At 45.9% G+C, this 12,406-nt stretch overlaps 1 long non-coding RNA gene across 1 annotated transcript; it reads right to left on the reverse strand.

The window, feature by feature from the left end:
• Positions 1-1,486: 1,486 nt before the first annotated feature.
• Positions 1,487-2,252, reverse strand: LOC136351307 (uncharacterized). Its single transcript, XR_010734297.1, has 3 exons — positions 2,164-2,252; positions 1,805-2,084; positions 1,487-1,720 (listed from the first exon to the last, which is right to left on the reverse strand). It is a non-coding gene; the product is annotated as an uncharacterized lncRNA (long non-coding RNA).
• Between the last annotated feature and the right edge of the window lie 10,154 nt (positions 2,253-12,406).

A 12,406-nucleotide genomic window follows, 5' to 3' on the forward strand; every position in this document is an offset into this window, starting at 1 on the left:
TTAGAAGAAGAGAGTTCGCCCTGTTTATAAGGAAAACCGGGCCTAAAAACCATACAACTGCACAATTTGTTAAAGGGAAATCGGCAAAACCTTACACTGAAGACACAAAAAGCCTGTGACAAAACTACAAACTACAGTAGACACCGAGGGAGGAGCAAGACCTTCGGCGAAGCCTCCAAGGAGGTGAACAACGACAGAAGCCGCTGCCGACACCCACCCATCTGGGCTGGGTTTTCACCCGAAAGGGGAGAGAGTCCACATGGCAACACCTCCAGGGAGGAAACGGCGCCCGCAGGCGTCGATGTCGCCGATCCTAGGAGACCAGACTAGGCTTGACTCCCTCAAAAGGTGTAGAGCCTGTAAGAAGCCAGAGCCGGAGTGTTGAGTGTTATCGTTGCCTGGCTCATCGGCTGAACCCGATGCAGCAGCTCCAACTCTGCCACAAAGACTCTAGCAACGTAGATGACAAGCACCCCGCTCTTCTCTTAGCCTACCCATATAATAGTTAGCTCTTTATAATTAATACATGCCCCACTTATCTCTTTTACAGAGTTTCTTGGTTCTTATGTCCAAGCCGGCTGTAAGTTTATAGCCCGCTTCTCCTCTCTCTCCTCTCTTCTCTTCTCCAACTCAGCATTTAGCCGGCTTATAGCCTACTATTATACTTGCTCACTACACTGGCCAAGGTCACCTGTGACGGGCCCAAACCCTCATCTTTGACGGCTTCGCGCATGGTCAGTGATCAGTGGTCACTGGTGAGTCCAGTCACCTTTGACGGGTGGCCGGCCGTCACAGGTGACACCCACCTCTGACGGGCAAGTTACTAGAAGGCCGTCAGAGGTGTTGGTCTCCGCTAGCCTTGAGCGAGTTAGGACCCGTCACAGGTGACTCATCTCTGACGGCCCTTTAAATAAAGGCCGTCAGAGGTTGAGGTCTCCGTAGTTAGAAGCTGTCACAGGTGATCTACCTGTGACGGCCCCAAAAGTAAAGGCCCGTCACAGGTAGGTCACCTCTGACGGGCCTTTATTTGCTAGTCCGTCACAGGTTATGTTACCTTTGACGGATTTTTGTTCTGACCCGTCACTGATGAGTTAATTCCAGAAAAAAAATAAATGCTAAATATTGGCTAGCCTCAGGATTTGCTAGCCATGCCCTCTGAAAAATAGAAACATCACAGATATATTCCAGTCACAGATCCATCACAGATACATCACCCCCCCAATATAACATCACAGATCCCCAACAACACATATATGCAGTTCAAATGCCACAATTTTGCACAGCAAATTCACACCCCTTGAAAGCCACAATTTCGGTCGTTGCTCATAGAACCACATATATACTTACCAAATGGATTAAAGCCATGATGTCATCGACCTGCACAACCTGTCAATAAGGAAAAAAAAAAAGGAGAAAACAGATGAGACGTACAACATAAATCGTAGTTGATCAAATGTGATGACAATTTAGTAAAGTACCATAAATATTGCACATATGAAAGTAAATTACATTGCACTCTATAAAAACATAATTTTTTACATCGCCAGAAATTATAAAAACATCTTTTTTACATCACAATAAATTATCTAGCCAAGTTCATGAGTCTATTTGGCATGAAAACGTCCTTTCTTGTTCATTATTTCTGCAAGAATAAAGGCGCACAATTCGCCTCTGATAGCGGGGGGTTGATGGGTGAGATCTTGAAGCCAGCTCTACCTTTCTGTTTAATAAATAAGAGGTTAATTAGCACGTTTTGAATAGCAATGTAGATATTGAAATGAGCTTATTCGCCATTAGCAACAACCTCAGGGTCGAAATCTTTCACCTCTCTTAGAAGTGTTGACATGTTGTGGCACACGTGGAAACCACATTGGTCTCCGATCTGTTGTGCGCATGCAAACTTGGTGTCATGATAAAGTTCGTTCTTGCCCTCCTTGTGCCTACCACCCTTTTCCACATATGGGCCCCAAGCCATATTTAAGGCCTTGGTGATTTCACTGAAATCATAATCTTTGGACTTATTGGAGTTAAGGTAGGTAACCCTACTCCACTTAGGTACGATGACTAGGAGAATCCAATGTCGCCTGCGCAGTGGTTATGTAGCGTTAGTACTAAGAACCTTAACTTCAAAAACAATATACACGAAGGGTATTGTCCTCTTACTCTTGGTTGTGTGCGCACATGATGTACTCCTTGTCTTGATGGGCCCATAAACACCGGTTGACATAGTCAACCACCTCAGTGGAGCTCTGTTGTAAATTAACCTCATTCACCATGGATGGATCAAGGAACCCAACCTGATTACCATGGCGACGACTCTCGATCCAACACAACCTTAAAATATTTACGTATTAGAACTAATTTAATTAGGAGATATAGTCCAGTCATATCACAAGTATAGAAGGTATGCACTTACAAGGAGTAGCATTTTAGAAGACCAGTGTCCAACTTCCGGATCCTGAAAAGGTCGAAGAGGTCATCAAAGCCTATAGTTATATAGGCAGGCGACGATAGGAACGGCTGGTGGTCGTGATGTCCAACTATGGATGACTCCCTCATTTTCCGCTTGGCATTGCTTAGCTCCATGTATTGCTTATGTAGCTCTCGGCAAGCAATACCCATCACAGCTAACACATTGTCCTCCACCAATGGCATGCCTAGCTCAAATTGGGCTGGCGCCCTCACGACCTTCCCCGATTTGCTCACCGGCATCGACGTCGCAGCCTTGCCCCTTTTTGGCTCCGGCGCCAACTCCCCGACCTTCCCCTTGCCTCGTTCACGCTTCTGGCCCTTGACAAGTGGTGGGGAGCTATCGGCCTTTCTTGTGGTCTTTATTGGAGCCAAGCTTTGAGCTATATCTGCCAAGTCCATATCAGCTCCACCGGGAGAATGAGGTACTGACAATGCCGGTCCACGGGGAGCCTCAATTGATAGCTTAGACTTGGGAGGTGTAAGCTCCGTCGGTCGACTTGGACGAGGAGTCATCTTCACAACTATGTCTTCTTTAGGCCATTGTATGAACGTCTTGCGCGCATCGCCCAAAGTCATGATTTCATCATTTGGGGGCACGGGCAGCGGATAGCCTGACCAGGTGTCCTTTACTGTATCGATGGACACCTTGGCATACCCAGCTAGCAGGTCTGCGCCGTGGACCTTGTCTGTAACCGAGGGCTTGAAAGCCATGCCCTCAGCGACTTCAGGAGCGAAAGTTGGGTGGACTCTCGCTAGTAGGACACACTGTGCTGCGCCCTGCATAAGGTGAAAGTTTGAATTTAATATTGGAATGTGTAAATGTCTTTTATTAGATATGGATCGGATAACAACAATTACCTCGATGTGGTCCACTGCAGCTAGTGGTGCGATCGGGAGACCAGGGGCCGGCACCTCTGTGGATGCACAACTACTCCTATGCTGTGACGGACTCGCGTCGTGTTGTACACGAGGAGTTGGTTGCACAGCAGGTGTTGTGACTCGGGGTATATTCATGTCGGCGAGCACCTTGTTAACCCTTTCTTCCACCCTTGCATTCATGCTAGCTTCTAGTTCTTGAATGACCTCAACCTTAAGTTCGGCCTTCAAACGAGCGTCCCTCTCTTCCTTGGAGACTTTCCGTTTCCTGTATTGGGAGCTGTACTGAGGGAGTCCATGCTTCCAGGGCACATCGCTACCAATTCCCCGAGTTCGGCCAGGATGTTCTTTGGTTCCGAGCGCCTTTGTGAGGATGTCATCTTCGCGCCTCTTCGGCGCGGACTCAACCTCGCTTTGTGAAGCTTGTTCAGCAACCAAGCCCAACTAGAAAAGAAGATAGTCGTTTATACGAACTTGTACTTTATACGGACGGAAATTAGTTAGGTTAAGTAGTGAACTCACCAGTTCCTGATAGACGACGGCATCACTTTTGTTCTCAAATGTGACAGAGCCGTCCGGGTTGACCTTACCCCTTGCCCGCGCCCAGTTGCGAGCTCTTTGTTCAGGGATGTCTGAAAACGGGGCAGGGACATTCGCTGCTGCAGCGGCTGCATCTTCTTGGGCCCATATTGCCTCCTTGCCGATGTACCCTGCGGTGCCCAGCCGATGCGGGTGCTCATTCCGCTGTTGCAGTACGCGATGTGCCTCGCTGGATTCCCTAAACTCTTGGGTGGTCTTGAGAGAGCAGAATTCCTCCCACACCGCTTCGGTTATTTGAGGGTATTCATCGAACGGCGTATGATTGCCGGGCGGGTTGACATACTCGGTGAAGAGCTTCGACTTCCAATTCTTCCAAGCTTTGCCCATCTTTTGGAATGCCTTCCGCTTGAGCCTATCCTTTGCTTCGGCTGGAAATGTGAACCATTTCTCCATTGCCGTCCAAGCTCGCTCTTTCTCGGCTTCTGTGACCTTCCCGATATCTTTATGGAGGATCCCGAAGTTCTCACGTGCCGCTATCCCGCAGCAGTTAGACCATCTTCCAATGACAGTCCTGGGCGCCGTGGGCCTACCACTAGCGTCAACCTCTCTTATAACTTGCACTGTGGTCGGCCATATATTTTGTGACCGCGGATTTCTACTAGACCTACTTGCACTTGTCTCGCCCGACATCGACGTATGTTGTTCCTGCGGCAATTCTGCAGCACAAACAGAAGGCAATATTTGCTAAGGGGTGCTAGCTAAAATTTATGTGGTCATGTGGTGAAAATTTATCCTATAAATTACCATGAATTTCGGGTTGTTGGACCGCCCTTGTCGCGGGATGACCTTCGGCAACTGCCTCTGTGGCTGGGTTTGCTTCTTCCTGGATCCTCGCAGGTGTTGGGGAGGGCGGGTTTGCGCCGGGCGTTGACATGGTTTAACTTTCGCGAAAAAGATTATAAATTTCCTACCATTAGACTAAATAGCATTAGATCCAATGTAATACGGGGTATACTATGAAAGATATGGCCTCAGTTTTGCTGAGAAATATGCATCAATTACAATCATTTGCATGAAGGGATAAAAAGAGGAAATCAGCTACTAGGAGAAAAAAGCAACCCAAAGAAAATAGAACAAGTGTAGTTCATCTGTTCTTATCAATAAAATAGAACAAGTGTAGTTCATCTGTTCTTATCCATAAGGAAAAGAGCAAGTGCAGGAAATTAGAGTAGTAGCAACAGCATGGCCATATAATAGCAGCAATAAGAGCAGTAGCAGGGCCATATAACAGCAGTAGGGGTATATATGCCACAGGGGCAGCAACAGCAAGGGGAGATTCACATAAACAGCAACAGCAGGGTGGAAATTCACATAAACAGCAACAGCAGGGTGGAAATTCACATAAACAGCAACAGCAGAGGGAAATTCACATAGACAGCAAGGGTATATAAATCAACAAGTGTAGATAATCTGTTCTTATCCATAAAGAAAAGAACAGGTATAGATAGAATGTTATTAAGCAATTCATCCTTGGCCATTTAACAAGAAGTACAGGGGCAACAACAGCAGTGGTATATAAATCATGCATATATTATTGTAGATAAAAAAATGAACAAGTGCAGAAAATCTGTTCTTATGCATAAAAAAAGAGAGAGTGCACAAAATCTGTTCTTATGCATAAAAAAAGAACAAGTGTAGAGGTATATAACCACTGAATCAATCATGAAAATTTAAAAAACAGCAGCAGCAAGGGTACAGAATTTGCATGATTGACATAAAACAGCAGCAGGAGGAGTATAAATGCAAGTCCACAAAATTCAATAGGTCTAGCAACATATATAGCAGTACACACTCCATGAATGGTTATATGTCCAAATGGCACTTAAAACCACATTCAAGTTGCACTTAACTAACAGTTGCAACCATAGGCAGCAGCATGGGCAAACATAGACAGCAAGGGCAAACATAGACAGCAGCAGTTGCACTTAAATCCACATTCAAGATTCACTGCACCAAAATCATGTAATACGGGGTATACTATGAAAGATATGGCCTCAGTTTTGCTCAGAAATATGCATCAATTATATTCATTTGCATGAAGGGATAAAAAGAGGAAATCATAACATCAAAAGAGCAAATCTGTTCTTATGCATAAAAAAAGAACAAGTGTAGATACTCTGTTCTTATCCATAAAGAACAAGTGTAGAGGTATATAACCACTGAGTCAATCATGCAAATTTAAAAAACAGCCCACAATAAGGGTACAGATAAACTATTCTTATTGAGCAATTCATTACTTATTGAGCCACAACAGGGGCAAAAAGAAGAATAGATAAAAAAATGAACAAGTGTAGATAATCTGTTCTTATTGAGCAATTCATCACTGGCCATTTATCAATCCAGAAGAAAAGAGCAAGTGCAGAAAATCTGTTCTTATGCATAAAAAAAGAGCAAGTGCACAAAATCTGTTCTTATGCATAAAAAAAGAACAAGTGTAGAGGTATATAACCACTCTACACTGGCCATTTAATAAGGAACAAGTGAACAAGTGTAGGGGCAGTAGCAGGGGTGTAGATAAAAAAGGAGACAGTACTACTAACTTCATGTAAACAGCAATTCATCCATTCAATTCAAGCAAGTCTAGATAATAAAACAGCCCACAATCATTGTGGCAGCAGCAGCAAGGGTATATAAATCATGTATATAAACAACAATTCATACAATTGACCTATTCATAGACAAAAAGGGTATATAAATCAACAAGTTTAGATAATCTGCAAAGCCTCCTTAATCATCAAATTATGACAGAAAACAAAATGCATGGAGAATTTTGGTGTCTAGGTCGGTTCCGTCCATGGACTACACTGGCCTATCCACCAAAATTCCCCATGCATTTTGTATTCTGTGATGGTTTGATAACCTCGGAACTACATTAAATCTGCGGCCAATCTATCAATTCTTCCCTTGTAACTAGATTTCAAACCCTACACCTAATAAAGGTCCTTAATTATCAAAGAATTATAGAAAACAAAATGCATTAAAAATTCATGCTAAGATCCTCTATTGATGCTAAGATTCACTGCACCAAAATCATGTATATAAAATCTAGCCCCTACATTCATCCAAAACATCCACAGACAACAAATCACATTTAATTCATCTATACAGCAGCACCAATAATCGAAACAACAAATCACATTTCATTCATCTAAACAATGCAATTCATCCATCGGAAAAAAGGAGGAATGGGGGAGGGTGGCGGCATACTTGGAGAAGCGGCGTACTTGGAGACGGCGGCGCAGGCCGTAGTCGTCCTGGATCCTGGTGGCGGCGGCGGAGAGGCAGTGGCGAAGAGGTCGAGGCGGTCGGCGGTGGTCGGGGATCCCGGCGTCGGGGAGGTCAGGGTCGGGGAGGTCGGGGAAGTCGATGGACGGACGGCGGAGAGGACGACCGGCGGCGAGGGCGGCGGTGGAGGCGGCGGCGGAGATGGCGGTAGAGAGGACGGCAGAGATGGCGGCGGAGAGGGCGGAGGAGAGGTTGAGGCGGCGACGGTGGAGATGGCGGTGGAGAGGACGGCGGCGGTCGAGAGAGTGAGTGAGGAGGCGGCGGTGGAGAAGGAGGCGGCGAGGGCGGCGGAGAGGGCGGAGATGGCGGCAGAGAGGGCGGCGGATAGGAGGGTCTGGATGGCGGCGGAGATGGCGGTGGATATGGATGGCGGCGGTCGAGAGAGTGAGTGCGGCGGCGGTGGTGCAGGCCGGCGTCGGTGGAGAGGTCGAGGCGGCGGTGGAGAGGAGGGCGTAGAGGGCGGCAGAGAGGTCGAGAGAGGCGAGGCGGCGGTCGAGAGAGTGAGTGAGTGAGAGTGGGCGCCGGATCTGGATCGATCTAGAAGATGTCCAACCCTAGGTCAACCCTAGTCAAACTCACCTGTGACGGGCTCCAACTATGTGGCCGTCACAGGTGGCCTCACCTGTGACGGGCGCCAACCGTGGAGCCGTCACAGGTAAGACCACCTGTGACGGGCCCAGCACTCTGGGCCGTCACAGGTGAGGTCACCTGTGACGGCCCTACAGATAGAGCCCGTCACAGGTGAGTTTGCCTAGAGCAATTTTATTTTATTTTATTTCACTTAGTTCTTTTATTTTCCTTAACATATTTTCACATACACTACATATTTTTTATACTTAATTATTTTATTTCACTAACAGTAGTAATTGCACTTCATTATTATACTACTTTAATTATATTATTTCCAATGCTAATACTTGCTTAATTATTTTATTTCACTTCTAGTGGATGTTTCACTTAATTATTTTATTTGACTATTTCATAAGCAATATACTATTGATCATTCCGAACATATTAGAGTCATACAGATAACAGACATGTAGACATAAACTACGTACATAAATTACAAAAATAATCCTTCCTCATTGTCGACACGTGCATATTGAACTTCATCTTCTTCCTCCTCCTCTTCTAGAGGTATTTCTTGACCTATGCCATGGACGTGCTGGTTGTAATCATCCTCGTCTGCAATATTGTCCAATCCAACAATTCTCCTTTTCCCTTCACGAACAACATGTAGTTTCTTGTTACACGGGTCAACTATGTAGAACACTTGAACAACTTGTTTGGTGAGAACGAACGGTTCATCCTTGTACGCGTTGTTAGCCAAGTTGACAGTGGTGAAAGCTTCATTGTCAACTTTTACATTGCGAAGATCGACCCATCGACAACGAAACAACGGGACTTTGAACTTCAAGTAATCTAGCTCCAATATTTGCTCAACTCTACCATAGTATTGATCACGACGACCACCGTCACTAGCAGCCTCGATGCGTAACCCACTGTTCTGCACTGTGCATTTGCTGTCTTGCTTGACCGTGTGAAAGGTGTATCCATTTATGTCATATCCTTGCCAGGTGGTGGCACTCCATTCAGGACCCTGTGACAACCACTGAAGTGTTTCACTAGGCAAGTTCTGCAACCTGGCAATTCGGTTCTTCAGCCACTCGTTGAAAGAAGACATGTGCTTATTCCTGACCCAACTCTCTGATCGGCCTGGGTTCTCTTGTCGGATAACTGCAAGGTGTTCGTCAACGTACGGCACCACCTCAGTCATATGCTGTAGTACCGTGAAATGAGCTTTATCGTACACCTTACGATCCAACCTAATAGTCTTTCTTCCAACAGTACCAACACCGTCAAGCCTCCCTTCGTGATGAGATCGTGGTAATCCAATTGAAGATGTTTCTGACATGTAGTCCACACAAAATTCGATGGCCTCTTCGGTGGTGTAACTCTCGATGATACTCCCCTCGGGGTGTGAACGGTTCCGTACATAACCCTTAAGGATCCCCAGGTACCTTTCGCAAGGATACATCTGCGTCATGAATGCTGGACCACAGCACTTTGTTTGCCTCACAAGGTGCACCGGAAGATGTTCCATTATGTCAAAGAAAGTTGGAGGAAAGTACATCTCAAGATGACATAGGGTTCTCACAAGTTCTGCCTGTAGTTCATCTAGTCCCTCGGGATCAATGATCTTCTGGCCGATTGCATGGAAGAAGGAACACAACCGCTGGATCGTGTGTCGCACCTTAGGAGGCAAGATATTCCTTATTGCAACGGGCAACAGCTGTGTGATAAGAACGTGGCAATCATGCGACTTCATTCCAACCAACTTAAGATCTTGCAGTGAAACGAGCCTACTGATTCTTGATGAGTAACCAGATGGAACCTTTATACCACTCAAACATGTTAGCAAATCAATCTTCTCTTCTTTCGAGAGAGTGTAGCAGGCTGGAGGAAGGTAAACCCTGCCGGATTCCGTGGTTATGGGATGTAGCTCCGACCGAACACCCATATCTTCCAGATCTCGTCGGGCGTTGAGACCATCCTTTGTAGTACCTGGGTTAAGTAGTAATCCCATTAAACTCTCGCATACATTCTTCTCGACATGCATCAAATCTATGCAGTGGCGAACTTCAAGATCCTTCCAGTATGGTAGTCTCCAGAATATTGACTTCTTTTTCCACATGCTCCTCTCTTTTGTCTTTTGTTTTTCCACATGCTCCTCTGTTTTTTCCTTCGATGTGCTCTTCTCTTTTCGCTTTCCAACTTTCCTCTTTTTTCCAAACTCGTTGGTTATTCCCATCACTAAGTTGTGCACCTCTGTCCCTGTTAGCTTTGTCGGGGGTCCGGCTGTATCTCTGTGTCCATTGAAATTCTTTCTCATATTCCTATACGGGTGATACCTTGGGAGAAATCTCCTGTGACCCATGTAGACCGTCTTGTGTGAATGCTTCAACCATTTGCTTCTTGTTTCCTCCATACACTCCGAACACGCCCATTTCCCTTTCACAGTTTGGCCAGAAAGGTTGCCAAGGGCCGGATAATCGTTGATGGTACAAAACAGCATCGCATGGAGGTTGAAATACTCTTGTGCATATGCGTCCCATGTTCGTATGCCCTCATTCCATAGCCTTTCGAAGTCATCGATTATCGGTTCAAGGAACACATCGATATCGTTGCCAGGTTGTCTCGGTCCTTGAATGAGCATGGCAAGCATAATGTACTTTCTTTTGAAACACAACCAGGGAGGAAGGTTATAGTTAACAAGCAGAACTGGCCATGTACTGTGACGACTGCTCAAATCACCAAAAGGATTAATGCCGTCCGTACACATTGCGAAACGCATGTTTCTTGGGTCATTTGAGAATTCCTGGTAAATCCTATCGATTGTCCTCCACTGTACTGAATCTGCTGGGTGCCTCAGCATAGTATCGACTTTCCGTTCTTCGGCATGCCAGCGCACAAGCTTAGCTTGTTCCTTGTTCGCAAACATTCTCTTCATGCGCTCCGCAATTGGGAGATACCACACCACCTTTGCTGGGCCTCCCCTCTTTGACTTACTTCCTTCACCTTCACTCTTTGCTCGTTTGTATCTTGATGCCCCACAGATAGGGCAGACATCCAAGTCAGCGTATTCCTTGTAATACAAAATGCAGTCATTCGGACATGCATGAATTCTTCTGACCTCCAGGCCCAACGGACATAATACTTGCTTCGCTTCATATGTCGTCTGAGGTAAATTGTTCCCCTCTGGCAACAGATCCTTTAACAGCTCAAGGAGTTCTGTAAAACTCTTGTCCGACCAGCCATTACTAGCCTTAAGCTTCATGAGTTCCAACACGCATGACAACTTGCTGTGCTTCGACTTGCATCCATCATACAACGGCATCTGGCAATCTTCCACCAGCTTACTAAACTTCTCATAATCTCTGTCGTTGTCCTCTGCGTCTTCAATGTCATGCAACATTGTAGATAGACATTGAGTGTCCAAATCTATGGTCTCTCCACCTAAAGGAGAAGGTACGAACATGCCTTCTCGAGCTGCGGCGGTGTTCTCTACATCCTGATCCAACACTTCTTCAGCTGCGACATCAGGCGCCTCTTGCTCTCCATGCTTGGTCCAGCAGGTATATTTCTTCATGAATCCATTCATTATCAAATGAGCATGCACTTCATCCTTGTCTTCGATCATCTGTTCATTCTTACAGTCCCTACATGGGCACAACATGTGCATGCTCATCCTACTTTTTCTGTCATTATCCGCAAATGTGACAAATTCAGTGACCCCCTCTCTATACTCGGTAGACGAACGATGCGCATAGTACATCCATCTACGATCCATCTGAAATCAACAACATACGAAGAAAAATAAATGATGATCGATATGTTGAGAATGAATGGAGAATAATGTGTTTTTTACCTTGAATTTTAGCAAAAAATCGCCCCCCTTGCCCTCCCAACCGATTTGTGAACAGTACAATGGTCGGGATGGAAAGCAGTTGGCAGTTTGGGGGTATTTATAGACCCAACACACCTCAAACGGGTTAGATAAAAAAAGCCCGTCAAAGGTATTGCTCATACCTTTGACGGGCTTCTATTCAACGGCCCGTCACTGGTATCCTCTCACCTGTGACGGGCCAGAAATGAAAGCCGTCACAGGTGGCGGCCCATCACCTCTGACGGCTTCTAATGTATCGGCCCGTCACAGGTGAGGGGACACCAGTGACGGGTTGGAAGAAAAACTCGTCACTGGTATACCTCTGACGGGTTTTCCTTTCGGCCCGTCACAGGTGAGGGGATACCTGTGACGGGCCGCGGCCAGATGCCTCACCGGTGACGGCATCCCGTATAACCCGTCAAAGGTAACGGTCACTACTGACCAATTCGTTTGCCCGTCAGAGGTATCCCGTCAGAGGTGTGAGGATCTGGCGTAGTGGCTCTTAAATCACTTAAGATTCGGCTCTGTTACCGAGGCCCATGATTGCACCCTAGCTAGTATAATTAATACATTCTGATTAACCTAGCATGACTTCTAGTAGTCGTATAATACATATTGGTGCTTATCCGATCCCCAACTAGCTTGATCTTATTCCTGTGGCCTCCCGGATATCATGAGACTATATTTATTTTTTCGGTGCTCACGTTACAAGTTGATCGACCCGTC

Source organism: Oryza sativa, chromosome 8, assembly GCF_034140825.1.
Source record: "Oryza sativa Japonica Group chromosome 8, ASM3414082v1".
Classification (NCBI taxonomy): Eukaryota; Viridiplantae; Streptophyta; class Magnoliopsida; order Poales; family Poaceae; genus Oryza; species Oryza sativa.